General features: G+C 39.8%; 1 long non-coding RNA gene across 1 annotated transcript; it reads left to right on the top strand.

The window, feature by feature from the left end:
- The first annotated feature begins 711 nt into the window (after positions 1-711).
- On the top strand, positions 712-6369 carry LOC149972571 (uncharacterized). The gene is made up of 2 exons (XR_016491086.1): positions 712-3247; positions 3352-6369. It is a non-coding gene; the product is annotated as an uncharacterized LOC149972571 (long non-coding RNA).
- Positions 6370-6678: the final 309 nt, after the last annotated feature.

Below are 6678 nucleotides of genomic sequence, written 5' to 3'. Positions count from 1 at the left end.
GGTAATGTAACTGATTACAGTTACAGTTGTTTTGTAATCAGATTACATGTAACTGATTACATGAAATCAGTTACTCCTCAACCCTAGTGGACAATAATATGACGTCAATGGGAAAATCAACACCATTCCTGGATAAGCTTACGTTACTAGGAATCAGAAGTGACTGTGTGTATTCTGGTCACTGAAGCCTTAGTATCTCTCACAACAACGATTTAAATAAGGATGTTGATTCAACGTACAATTGTAAGGCAACCTGCTGCAATGAGACTGCGAGTTTGCTTAACATTAGGGCATGAAACTGAACCAAGATACATTCTCAATTTGAATTGTATGTTCACTCAAATGTTTATTTTAGATTGATTGAACATGCAATTCAACTTGAGAATTTATTCTACCTTATTTTCATATTTCCCAGTGTGCCTTGCCTTTCAAGTGAATAGGAGTTACCACCCATGACTGTATTTGTTAGCGACAGAGACATGGTTGTTCTACTCAATGGCTTTCAGTACTGTAGCCTTTCCCAAGTGTGTCCAAAGTGAAGGTTGCGTCATTAAGTTTATACTCTTTCTGACCAAACATGCAGTGTCTTCAGAAAGTATTCACACCCCATTTCCAAATGTATTGTGTTACAAAGTCAGATTAATTGATTTAGTTGTTATTTCTTGTCAACAATCCACACAAAATACTCTGAGATGTGGAAGAAAAGTGTGATAGTTGTAAAAAAAAAAAAAAAATGGAATAAACACATATCGCTTGATTAGATAAGTATTCAAACCCGTGAGTCAATACATGTTAGATACACGTTCGGCAGCGATTACAGCTGTGAGTCTTTCTGGGTAAGTCTCTAAGAGCTTTCCACACCTGGATTTTGCAACAATTGCCAGTTATTCTTTGGAAAATTCTTCAATCTCTGTCAAATTGGTTGTTGAGCTAGACAACCATTTTCAGTTCTTGCCATAGATTTTCATGCAGATTTAATTCAAAACTGTAACCCGGCCACTTAGGAACATTCAATGTCTTCTTAGTAAGCAACCAGTGTAGATTTGGCCTTGTTTTTTTAGGTTATTGTCCAGCTGAAAGGTGAATTCATCTTCCGGTGTCTGGTGGAAATCAGGTGGAAATCAGACTGAACTAAGTTTTCCTCTAGGATTTCACCTGTGCTGCTCCTTTCATTTTTATCCCGAAAAACTTTGCAGTCCTTAACGAGTACAAGCATATCCATAACATGACACAGCCACCACTATACTTGAAAAAATATGGAGAGTGGTACTCAGTAATGTGTTGTATTGGAATTGCCACAAGCATAACACATTTACTTGCCACATTGTAAAAGTGTGTTGCTTTGCTACATTTTTTGCAGTATTAATTTAGTGCCTTTTTGCAAACAGAATGCATGTTTTGGAATATTCTTATTCTGGTCATGCTTCCTTCTTTTCACTCTGTCAAATAGGTTAGTGTTGTGGAGTAACTAAAACGTTGTTGATCGATCCTCAGTTTTCTTCTTCTCACAGCCTTCGAACTCTGTGTTTCAAAGTCACCATTGGCCTCATGGTAAAATCCCTGAGTGGTTTCCTTCCTGTCCATCAACCGAGTTAGGAAGGTTGCCTGTATCTTTGTAGCGACTGGGTGTATTGATACATCATCAAAAGTAATAACTTCACCATGCTCCAAGAGATATTCAATGCCTGCTTGTTTTTTTATACCAATAGGTGCCCTTATTTGCGAGGCATTGGAAATCCTCCCTCGTCTTTGTGGTTAAATCTGTGTTTGAAATTCACTGCTCGTCTGAGAGACCTTACAGTTAATTATATTTCTTCGGTACAGAGATGATGTAGTCATTCAAATCGAATGTTAATTAGTATTATTGCACACAGAGTACATGCAAATTATTTTGGGACTTGTTAAGCAAATATTTACTCCTGAACTTATTTAGGCTTTCCATAACAACAGGGTAGAATACCTATTGACTCAAGACATTTCATCTTTTCATTTTTATTTCATTTGTAAAAATCTCAGAAAACATATTTCCAATTTAACATGTGGTATTGTGTGTAGGCCAGTGACAAAAAAAGTCTAAATGTAATTAATTTTAAATTCAGTCTGTAACACAACAAAATGTGGAAAAAGTCAAGGGGTGTGAATACTTTTTGAAGGCACTGTAAAGGCATTTATTTTAAGTCCTAGTTACACCCTAACACAGTGGTCTGAAACTCCTGGTTTAGAGGCCACAGCAAGCCACATTATCAAAGTGATGTGTAATTCCCATTGGAATCCAGACACAATGAGGATACCCAACAACTGTAACTTTTAATCAACTGGGCCCGGATTCACAAAACACCATTTACGTAAAAAGGTAAGAAGCTTCTTAAGGAAAAAAATAAAAAGTTCATAAGATAGTTCTTAAGTGCAATTCCTCAAAATGTTCTTATTAATTCATAGTTGTCTTAGGAACTTTGTAAATATCTTCTTATGTGGTATTGACATTAGTGATGTGCTTGAAACCAATAAATGAGCCTGTGTGACAGGGATGATAGGATTTGGTCCAATCTAATAAAGTGTCAGTATTTCCATTTTATTACAGTACATTTATTTATCTGCTTTATGTCTCGAGAGTAAAACATTTTTTGTTGGCTAGCGAACCCTTTATACACACATAAAAAACATATCAAAAACATAATGGATAAATAAGTAAAGCGCAATAAAAACTTCAGCAAACAAGAGCTTGAAGTGATGGTGGAGGAAATAGCAGCCAGGAAAAGGTTGCTATTGGGGAGGATGGGCGAGAATGGCAAAGTCTGACTTGGACTGCGCGACCAGTAAGTTAGCTAGCACGTAACAACATTAGCTAATTAGCCAACATAGCTAACGGTAAGTTAGCCAAGTTCTTCTTTGAAAATTGACAAGTTAACTCTAGCTATTTAACACTTCTAGAATATTGTAATATATTGTCAATTACTAGCTAGCTAGATAATGCACGTTTTAATTTGTTTTCTTGCTGTATTTAAATACCCAGTAACCAACTGTGTCTGTGGCGCAAGAAAACATTCATGGTTACAAAAGTATCCAGTTGTGCAGCTAACGTTACACTTGTTACTTCTCTCATCAGCCTACAGTTCTTGAAATGTTGTTGTCATGCTGACATGATGTGTCTGACCTTCCAGAAATAACACTAGACCTCATCCATATGCCCCTGTGCTCAGATGTGGGAGCCATGCATCATGATCATATGACAGAAGAGCAAGCAGAGGTAGGTGTTTGTTTGATTTCTAATTTCACAAGTTTATTATTCTTCTATAATAGGCCTACAACACATATAATTTCCATAGCGGATTCATTGTATTTTCTCAACAGATATCACTGAAGACACAGAAGAGATGCGCCTGTCTCGGATCCTTATCCATCATGATACCATAATGTACGAACCAGTGCCACCCCAGACAAGGAGGCTTGGTGGTGTGGAGGAGATGGTGGCTTTCCAGAGGATGCTCCTGGGGTAGGTCACAGTCCTGCGCAGGTTGCAGGAGGAGCTGTTAAAGGTGGAAAGCGAGAGATTAGCCCTGGAGAAGGAGAAGCTAGCCCTGGAGAAGGAGAAGCTAGCCCTGGAGAAGGAGAAGCTAGCCCTGGAGAATAAGTTTGCCATGGAGAAGCGAAGAAGACTTGAAAATTAATATCCTAAAATAAACCTGTTTCGATATCATACAAACCTTTTTGTCATGTGAATCTCCTCCTTATGAGGTAATTTCTTGTTTGTAGGCCATCACTGCATCTCCTAGTGGCATTGTGGTCAGCGGCAACATCCTGATCAGGTACAGCTGGTGGAATGTCAGGTGTATTGGGATGTGGCATCCTGTTTTGTATGCAGATGTAGTGCAAGATGCATTATGAGGTTATGATCTTGCATGTTTTTTCTGGTCTGTATGACATAACGCCCCCAGAGCGGTCAATGCATCTGTATCTGGATTGTAGGAATCCGATAGATCTCTCTACTAAACTCCTCATTTTCATCTGAGCCTGGTTGTAGTTCTCTTCTGCAATGTGGTTAGTGACTAGGATTGATTGGTGTCATGAGCCACATTTTTTGTCCATAGCCACTATCTTCCTGTCCAGGTTGGTGCCCCCCCTTGGGTTCTTGCCGTGGGGGAGATCTTCGTGGGCTATATCTGGCCTTGTCTCAGGATAGTAAGTTGGTGGTTGAAGATATCCCTCTACTGATGTGGGGGCTGTGCTTTGGCAAAGTGGGTGGGGTTATATCCTGCCTGTTTGGCCCTATCTGAGTGTATCGTCGGACGGATCCACTGTGTCTACTGACCCCTCCTGTCTCAGCCTCCAGTATTTATGCTGCAATAGTTTGTGTCGGGGGGCTAGAGTCAATCTGTTATATCTGGAGTATTTATCCTGTCTTACCCGGTGTCCTGTGTGAATTTAAGTATGCTCTCTCTAATTCTCTCTCTCTTTTTCTCTCTTTCTTTCTTTCATTCTTTCTTTCTCTCTGAGGTCCTGAGCCCAAGGACCATGCCTCAGGACTACCTGGCCTGATGACTCCTTGCTGTCCCCAGTCCACCTGGTCGTGCTGCTGCTCCAGTTTCAACTGTTCTGCCTGCGGCTATGGAACCCTGATCTGTTTGCCAGATGTGCTACCTTGTCCCAGACCTGCTGTTTTCAACTCTCTAGAGACAGCAAGAGCGGTAGAGATACTCTGAATGATCGGCTATGAAAAGCCAACTGACATTTACTCCTGAGGTGCTGACCTGTTGCACCCCCTACAACCACTGTAATTATTATTATTTGACCCTGATGGTCATCTATGAACATTTGAACATCTTGGCCATGTTCTGTTATAATCTCCACCCGGCACAACCAGAAGAGAACTGGCCACCCTCATAGCCTGGTTCCTCTCTAGGTTTCTTCCTATGTTCCGGCCTTTCTAGGAAGTTTTTCCTCGCCACTGTGCTTCTACACCTGCATTGCTTGCTGTTTGGAGTTTTAGGCTGGGTTTCTATACAGCACTGTGACATCATCTGATGTAAGAAGGGCCTTATAAATACATTTGATTGATTGATTGGTTGATTGATTGATTGATCACCTGAAACACCAAGCATACCAAGTAGTAAATTGATATCATAAGAAGCAACACTATTTTACGTGTGCTGTGGACCACAAAACAATTACACAAGTAACAGGTGAAGGAAAGAAAGGGTTAGTGATTTCTGATTTCTTCACCTAATAGCCAGCCATTTGGGGGCTCCCGAGTGGCGCAGCGGTCTAAGGCACTGTATCTCAGTGCTGGAGGCATTACTACAGACACCCAGGTTTGATTCCAGGCTGTATCACAACTGGCTGTGATTGGGAGTCCCAAAGGATGGCACACAATTGGCCCAGCATCATCTGGGTTTGGCAGGTGTAGGCCGTCATTGTAAATAAGAATTTGTTCTTAACTGACTTGCCTGGTTAAAAACATTTTAAATACATAAAAATATCAGGAATGTGACGTTCCTCAAACTCCCAGGGCTGAATTTGATACAATGAAGGAGTCATGTGTGGTCCTGGGCCATTCGTCAAAAACATTTGTGAAGGCTAGTGTGACATTGCAGACTAGTTGCACATTGATAGAGTGGAAGTTCTTTCGATTAACCTAAATTTCCTCCTCATCACGTGGACCTTATCAGGAGAAATGGTAAGACTACATCAGATACTTATAAGGCTTACTGAAATAATACATTTTGGTGGAGTGCAAACTCTACCTATGTAGACATGTTTTGACAGAAGCTTTTCATCGTCACTGACCTTTACTGCCACATGGGTCCCATCCACTGCACCAAGGACATTGGGGAATTTAGCCACCTCAAAAAATGTTTGTTTGGTACTTATTTGTCCAGCTGCAGTTGATAGGAACTTGATAACTCTTTGCACATGATGACACAGTGCATCATACCTGCCCTAACCACCCGACTTACAGAGGACTTTCTAACTCCCACTGTCCCTGCAAGCAAGGCTTGAAATGATCCCAATGCTAGGAATCTCAGGGCTATCATGATTTGTAGGATGAATGGAAAAGGTCATGATCTAATGGTCTTTATTTTTAAGTTTTAATGTAGAAGATCAGCCAAGTACATGATAGAGTGTCGTGGTAGTCGATGTTGCCTCAGTAGAACATGCTCAGGGACATGTAGAGGATCCGTCTGATCTCTGAGGGGCCTCTGTGGGTTCTCCCTCTCTCTATCAACTACCCAAAGAACTTCCTTCCTTTAATGTACAGTAAGCTTTGAATCACAAAATATTCCTGTTTGATTATTACTGTTTTTGACTATTGGCATTTTGTTTGACTATTGTTATTTTAATAAACGTCATTTGATATGACCATTTCAACAATTATTATTATGATATTCATTATTTAATCAAATATGTAATTACAAGTTTTTCAAATTAAGGTTTACATTGATGTTTTTAGATATGTATTTTTGAAATGCTCACCTACTGACACCAGTCTGCAGAAGACGAGGGTTTACCTGTCCTAAACTTAAGTACATTTGCAAGAAGAAATTCTAAAACATGATTTTCAAGAAACCCATTTCTTCTTTGCTTTTTTCTTAGAAATAAACATAGGAAAAAAACTTGAGAACATTTCCAATAACTATGTTGAGGAATAGCAAAAACTTTAGGCCCTGAAACATACATTGA

The sequence above is a fragment of the Oncorhynchus mykiss genome, chromosome 23 (assembly GCF_057628025.1).
Source record: "Oncorhynchus mykiss isolate SJ-2025 chromosome 23, ASM5762802v1, whole genome shotgun sequence".
NCBI classification, from domain to species: Eukaryota; Metazoa; Chordata; class Actinopteri; order Salmoniformes; family Salmonidae; genus Oncorhynchus; species Oncorhynchus mykiss.
Note: the sequence above shows the minus strand (reverse complement) of the source record. Positions and strands in the feature narration are given on the sequence as shown.